Source organism: Henckelia pumila, unplaced genomic scaffold (assembly GCF_033568475.1).
Source record: "Henckelia pumila isolate YLH828 unplaced genomic scaffold, ASM3356847v2 CTG_170, whole genome shotgun sequence".
Taxonomy (NCBI): Eukaryota; Viridiplantae; Streptophyta; class Magnoliopsida; order Lamiales; family Gesneriaceae; genus Henckelia; species Henckelia pumila.
Genome location: NW_027331771.1, coordinates 1391568 through 1398252, shown reverse-complemented (window position 1 = coordinate 1398252; position 6685 = coordinate 1391568).

Here is a 6685-nt window from a genome sequence, read left to right as displayed (position 1 = left end):
TAGCCATGCATTTGTTGTATTCATGTTCTCTCATTTTAGAAGTATATTTTATTCAAATTAAGGGCACAAAGTATTTTATTATCAAGCTATTTTTGATCTGCGTGCGCTTGTATTTGCGTAGTACTCGTTATCCCCCCCATATTCTTGCTGAGTCTGTTAGACTCACTACACTTATTTGTTTTAAGGCAGGTTTACGTTATCATTGAGATTGAGGGGCAAAACTATCGAATGGACTGCGATGCGGGCACGACACATCCCTCCGACCTATGCTAGTCTTCCGCATAGTCATTCGAATTTATATGTTATGAAGCATTTATTTTGCTTATTTTTCAAATGTTTATGTAATGTTTTGTTAGAATTGATTTGGGCTTGTAAACATTAGATTTTTAACCTTTTGGATATTTTTTATGTCGAATCTCTCTCTTGGGTTCTCGTTTTTTTTTCGGTTTAGTTTACTTCTATCGTCGGTTGTTTATTTCTTCCATTTTATTTTTTTTGCTGTCTGAGACAGGTGGGTTTTTACTTAAACAAAAAGATCATGCCGAAAATTTTTGAAAACCCGTATTTTATTTAATTATTATTTAGTATTGGTTTGGGTCGTTTCAGTTGGTATCAAAGCATGGTTCTGGTTTGGGTTGTGCCTACTGCCGGTTGCAAGAAACTCGAGAAGTCTCGCCTCAAAGTCTGTATGTTTTTAAAGAATTTTATATGTTAGTCATACTTGAATTGATACTTTAAATGTTTGATGTCATCTTATTTTTAGAATATTTTCGAGACTAGATGTTTAATTTATTTAAGTGTGTAGTTTAGTGTTTATTTTTGTTTAAAACTTATTTTATAATTTAAAGTGTATTATTCGACTGTTTATTTTTGTAGCATGCGGTTCCATGTTAAACGGAGTTGGTGTACTAATATTCCTTCCCGTTTTGGATAGTACGTGGATGTTGTTTGAGTTATTAGGTAGTGTTAATAATTTTATGAGATTGTAGGAGCTTGATGGTAAATATTAAACTTGCGTATTAGGAGGTATTATTTGATCTGTCCTTGTTGTAATTTATTCTCTTAGGGATGGAATTTAGTCGGATAAAACTAAGTGAATAGTTTGCTTAAAAATTGATAGATGTATGTTTTGTCAGTTAAGTTTATGAATCGAACTCGTGCGAAAACTTGGGATACGTACTTTGTTCTATATTATTATGGATAGATTGAGTTTTCTTTTGTTATTTAGGCAAATATGATTTTGGAAAATAGTGAGTCGGTTACTATGAGCCTTTGAATTATGTGAACTATTATTTCGATAATTATTTTCTTATTCTTCATTTGTGCTTGTATCTATTGCAACAAATACTTTTGAGTATCCAAAATTTCTTTGCACATCCGTTGTTCATTTATGGATTCGTATGACATCAGTCAACGTTGTATTCTGCTACTTTGACCTTGGTTAAACTTCTTAATAAAATATTATTTATATTTTGCACTTCTTGAAATTTTTCTTTGGTTCTAGAGCCACATGTTGATGTGAGTAAGATCCACCTTGTCTTCCTTTTTGGTGATCTACTCATGTTGTGGTTGACATCTGAATATGTATTAGGACCGTTGTTTCCCCTAATTATTGACTTGTGTGGAATTCTCTCGACCGAAATCGCACTGATTGCTCTTAATTGTGCTTGGATTGTTTGAGCATGATTTCATTACCCATGGATGAATGATCACAAGATTTGTATTTTGTTGACTCATATTCATTATTCATGGAGCCTCCATTATTATTCATTCATTCTTAGAATTGAATTATGAGTGAGTTGTTTTCAATTAACTAGATTTTTATTTTCAGCTCGTTTGTTTGTAATGCTTGCATTATTTCATTTCATATTCAGCAGCATTACTTGTATGTCTATTTCCTTTCATGATCCATCATGATGAGGATTTGGGTGGATCATAATTTCAATTATTATTTCAAATTCTTTTGTAGAGAATTGGCTCGTAGCGGCATAGTAAGTGTTTAGGCCGTTTGAATTTAGTATTAGTACTAAGATAAAATCCTAAGTTATCGTTGTGTTCTGAGGAATGACGATTACTACTTTTATTTATTTCTAGCGAGTAGACTGCTAGTTATTGAATTATTTGAATGAGTTGTTTCAATTTTAAACAGGATCGTTAAGAGTAAGTAAGTTGAATGAGTGAACAGTTACGAGATAAGAAATAGAGTTGCCCCTAGACACTTTAGGGTACATTATATTAGCATTCTAAGATTTTGTGAATGTCAACCTGTGATACCCCTATCCCACATGGGAAAAATGAAGTATTTAAAATGAGTTTATAATGGGCTACAATGGACTTCTATAGCAAACTTGGGTTAATCATTTTCGTAAAGTGAGGACGAATACAAAGTAGTTGCTATAGGAGCCATTGTGTGCAATCGCGCAGGCGCGGGCCTGGGCCCGGGGCGTGACAGAATGGTATCAGAGACGGTCACAAGCCGGCAGATCCCGAGAAATAAGTGCTATGCGGGACAAAGTGCTACGTGCATGGGAGCCACCTATTGAACCTGCGGGGCAAAGTGCTACATAAAGGGAGCATAAAGGGAGCAACCTCTTGAACCCGTAGGAGCCATCTCTAGATTCCCGGTGCTGGTGGATTGAAAGTTCAAGTCGCGATGAGGACGTCGCGTTCTGAAGGAGGGGTGATTGTGATAACCCTGTCCCACATGGGAAAAATGAAGTATTTAAAATGAGTTTATAATGGGCTACAATGGACTTCTATAGCGAACTTGGGTTAATCATTTTCGTAAAGCGAGGACGAATACGAAGTAATTGCTATAGGAGCCATTATGTGCAGTCGCGCAGGCGCGGGCCTGGGCCCGGGGCGTCACACAACCGGTAAGACTAATGCACCAACTATGGGCATAGAATGATGAATAGATAATTATGAAGTTTTTCTGGATAAGCTGTAGATTTATTTACTAGTGAAATGCTAAGGTACTTGAGGAACAATGAGTAAGCATTTACAATCGAATTGCAAACTCTTCGAGGTGTCCAATTATATACTAAGTTCTTGAAATATGAATTCAGGATGTACCATATAATAATTTGGGAATTTTTGGGTTTTCAGAATTGCTGTCAAGTTGAACTAGGGATTTGAGATAGGTCTTCAGGCGATATGTATAAATTGTTTGGTACTTATAGATCATCTAACCCAATAAATGGATAATAGCTCGTGGTATATTTTGATTTAAGGTGTAAATATGGATTTCTTAGTCGTTGCGTGGTAGCGCTTAATCGTGTCACGCCCAAATTACACGACTCAATCAGATAAACAAATAATGCAGTAGTGTGAGTTGGGATCATTCCCACGAGGAAAGATAAATTTAATGCGTTCTAAATAAATAAAAAGGGGTTTTGAAGTTTGAGATTAACTACTGAAAATTTTAAACAATTAAAATTCACTAACATGCAAGATTGAATAATAAACTTGGAGAAATCAATAAGAGACGAGACTTGGTATCGGTCGACTACACCCTTGATATTCATTCATTCAATCATCGATTCCCTAAAAATAATTAATCCTATTAAATATTCGTCACTGAAAACTAAATTCATGTTTCACCGTAATTTTAGTTAATTAGAAAACAACATTCTAAATTAACCCTTACCAATGAATTAACCCGATAACAGCAATCTAGATTTAAATCCACGGTAGCATTCAAACTAGTAAAACTGACGAACCTAGACAACACAAACACCAGCGGTTGTATTTAGCCTAGTCAATAATTGATCCTATGATTTAATAAATTCAACAGCAGAAAATATCAAACGTAGTTGCTTCGCAAATTAGATTATTCAAACAATTACGGATTTGAATTCTAATTTAGCTATCGTTCACAATACAAAACTCTAAGATGGCAAATCCTAAAATCTCGCATACAAACATGAAATCAAACAGATCAAAGATTGATACTTAATAAAGATTAAACACTAAGAATCGAATCTCATGAATAAAATATATCAAGGTTTTGTCTCCCTCAACCAAGTATTAAAAGGTTTAGCTACAACGATTCATCACCAAATCAATAAAAATTCAAAGAAAAGAAGAAAACTAGAAAAGAAATTGAGGAACAAAACCTAGCCTCCAAGAGAGAGTCTCCACAATCTGATAATAAACCTAAAAAATGGAATTAAGAGTCTAATAAAACCTAGAGTCCAAAATAACAAAATTTCCAAACTTAAAAAATCATTCCCGAACAGGCCCACGCGCTCGATCGCATGAAGTACGCCCGATCGATCGCGTGAAAATATGCGTTTCTCTATTTTCAACTTCTCGGCCCGCGCTTGATCCTGCTGAGTACGTGCGATCGAGCGCACCAAAATCTCCAGAATTCTGCCTTTGCTTTCTTCATCTTGAAATCTCCTACACATTAAACCCGGGAGTATGCATGTTATGAATATAAATGCATGCAAAAGACAAAACTAAGATAAAACATGAACAAACACAATTAAATGCATGCAAACTATTAACAAAATACCAAAAAAATATGCAAACGAAACACAACTATCAAATACCCCCACACTTAAACTTTGCTCGGTCTCGAGCAAGTCATGCAAAAACAAAATGAAACAGGACAAACACATAAGCAAGGACGATTATGCATAAAATTTAGCCTCAGAGAAAACCACTTTCATCCAAAACAAGCTCATAGCTACTCTCAATCATCAATGATATACCTTCAGTCGAATGCGAACGTGTGTGTGTGCCATGTTACCCCAGTTACATGCAACTTCAAAAGAACAAAGTTTCAAGACTGTTCGCCGACCTAAAAACAATTCAGTGCAAGTCTCACAATCAAGAACTCTCCTCCCAACAATCCATCAACAAAACACAACTCTCTCAAGTTAACTAAGCACTAATTTGCGATTTCTTTTGCAGTCCCAATAATTACCCGCATACTTAGCTATGAAATAGTGAATAGGATTTCAAACACATTTCAAGCCCGGATGGAACTGATGCCTTACTAACTTATTTTTTTCAAGGCTAAACCCCATTTTATTTTTTCCGCAGACTTAGCCACAAACAAGATGAGTAGGATTTCAAACATCTTGCTTGCAACCCGGATGGAGTTGATTACTTCATAAACATGCTATAAAAGCTGATTTTTTCTTTTCCTACTTCTAAAAATACCCAAGAGAGTAAATGCTAAATCAACAGGATCATCAAGACTTAAGAACCATCAAGTTCCACAAATACCTATTGTCGTGCAATTGTCCAACAGACATCCACAAAGTCTAATACATCACTACACTTCACCGGTTAAACAAGCGTGCTTGAAAATATTCAACAATCAACCTATGGTTTCTCATGTCCAATCAAGAGTAAAATTTTTCAAAAATTTCATTTTTCAACTACCTCATCAAAGGCTAACAACTCATTCTCAACTTATGCATTTAAACAACAAAAATGACAACACAACAATACGATGCATAACAACACAATAAAAATGCAAAACAAAAGAAACAAAATGCAAAATGCAAAATGCATACAATGCACCCCCCCCCCCCCACACTTAACCTAAGCAATGTCCTCAATGCATTACAAGACAAAACACAAACAAACAACGAAACAATATGCTATGCGACAAATGTAAAGCAAAACTCCCCTGGTTCAATGGTCGGCGGCATCTTCCTCTTCATGCTCGGGAGGTAGTACGGGATTGGCGCCTTGAAAGTCAGAAGGCTGTGGAAATGGGATAGCCAGGGGCAATGTGGTGGGGTCAATCCCGAGCCACTCGGAAATGCCTCGACAAATAAAGTCCAAGGCCTGAAAATTCGAGGCCACCGCTGCATTGAAAGCATACTGATATTGGGCTTGATTGGCCAACGCTCGAACCGTGACAGTAGTGGTTCGGCGTGGAAGCGGTGGAGGGCGTAGTGGGTCGGGCACCGACACAAATTGATCGTCCACCGTGAACTAGCTCCTCCGATATTCTCGTTTGGCATGGACAGTCGCGCCGTCAATAGGACGCATGGGTTGTAACCATTCTTTGTCGGGTCGATGTGGCACCCCAGCGCGCAAGAACAGTTGCATGATAATCATCGGAAAGTAGAGACCCCACCCGTCCTCGTAGTGATGGAATGCCTCATCTGACTGTGTATCACACGCCCCGCATTCATCGGTAATTGAAGATCAAGAGCATAGAGTAGGACGGCCCTCTCAACATGGACCTCGCTCGTGTGGGTAATGGGCATGAGGCGGTGGGCTACAAAGATGTACCAAGTTGCCGGATCCATCAACAGATATTTCTCTTTAAACCACTTGAATGTAACCGGATCCCTCCAAGCAGCCCCGGCCATGCATATTTGCTGAATGACTTTGTCCAAATCCGGGCCGGAAGCTATGCTCTGGTAGAAACTGTCATCGACATCGGGCGTCTCCAAAAGGCTATTCAAATATTGTGGTGCATATGAAACTAGAATACCCCGGACGAAGGCCTTATCATCCGTGCGCGCTGCTGCATTGGCATAGAATTCCCTCACAATAGGGACAATAACCGGGGATGGCTGTCAAGAAAATGGCCCCCACCCTCGGTTGACAACTTGGTTAGCCACATCGCTTTCGTAGTCCATTAGAGCAAAACCCCTCTTAGTAATAGGGGAGCGATGGGTTTTAGCATGATCGTATCGATCCTGAGCCGCTT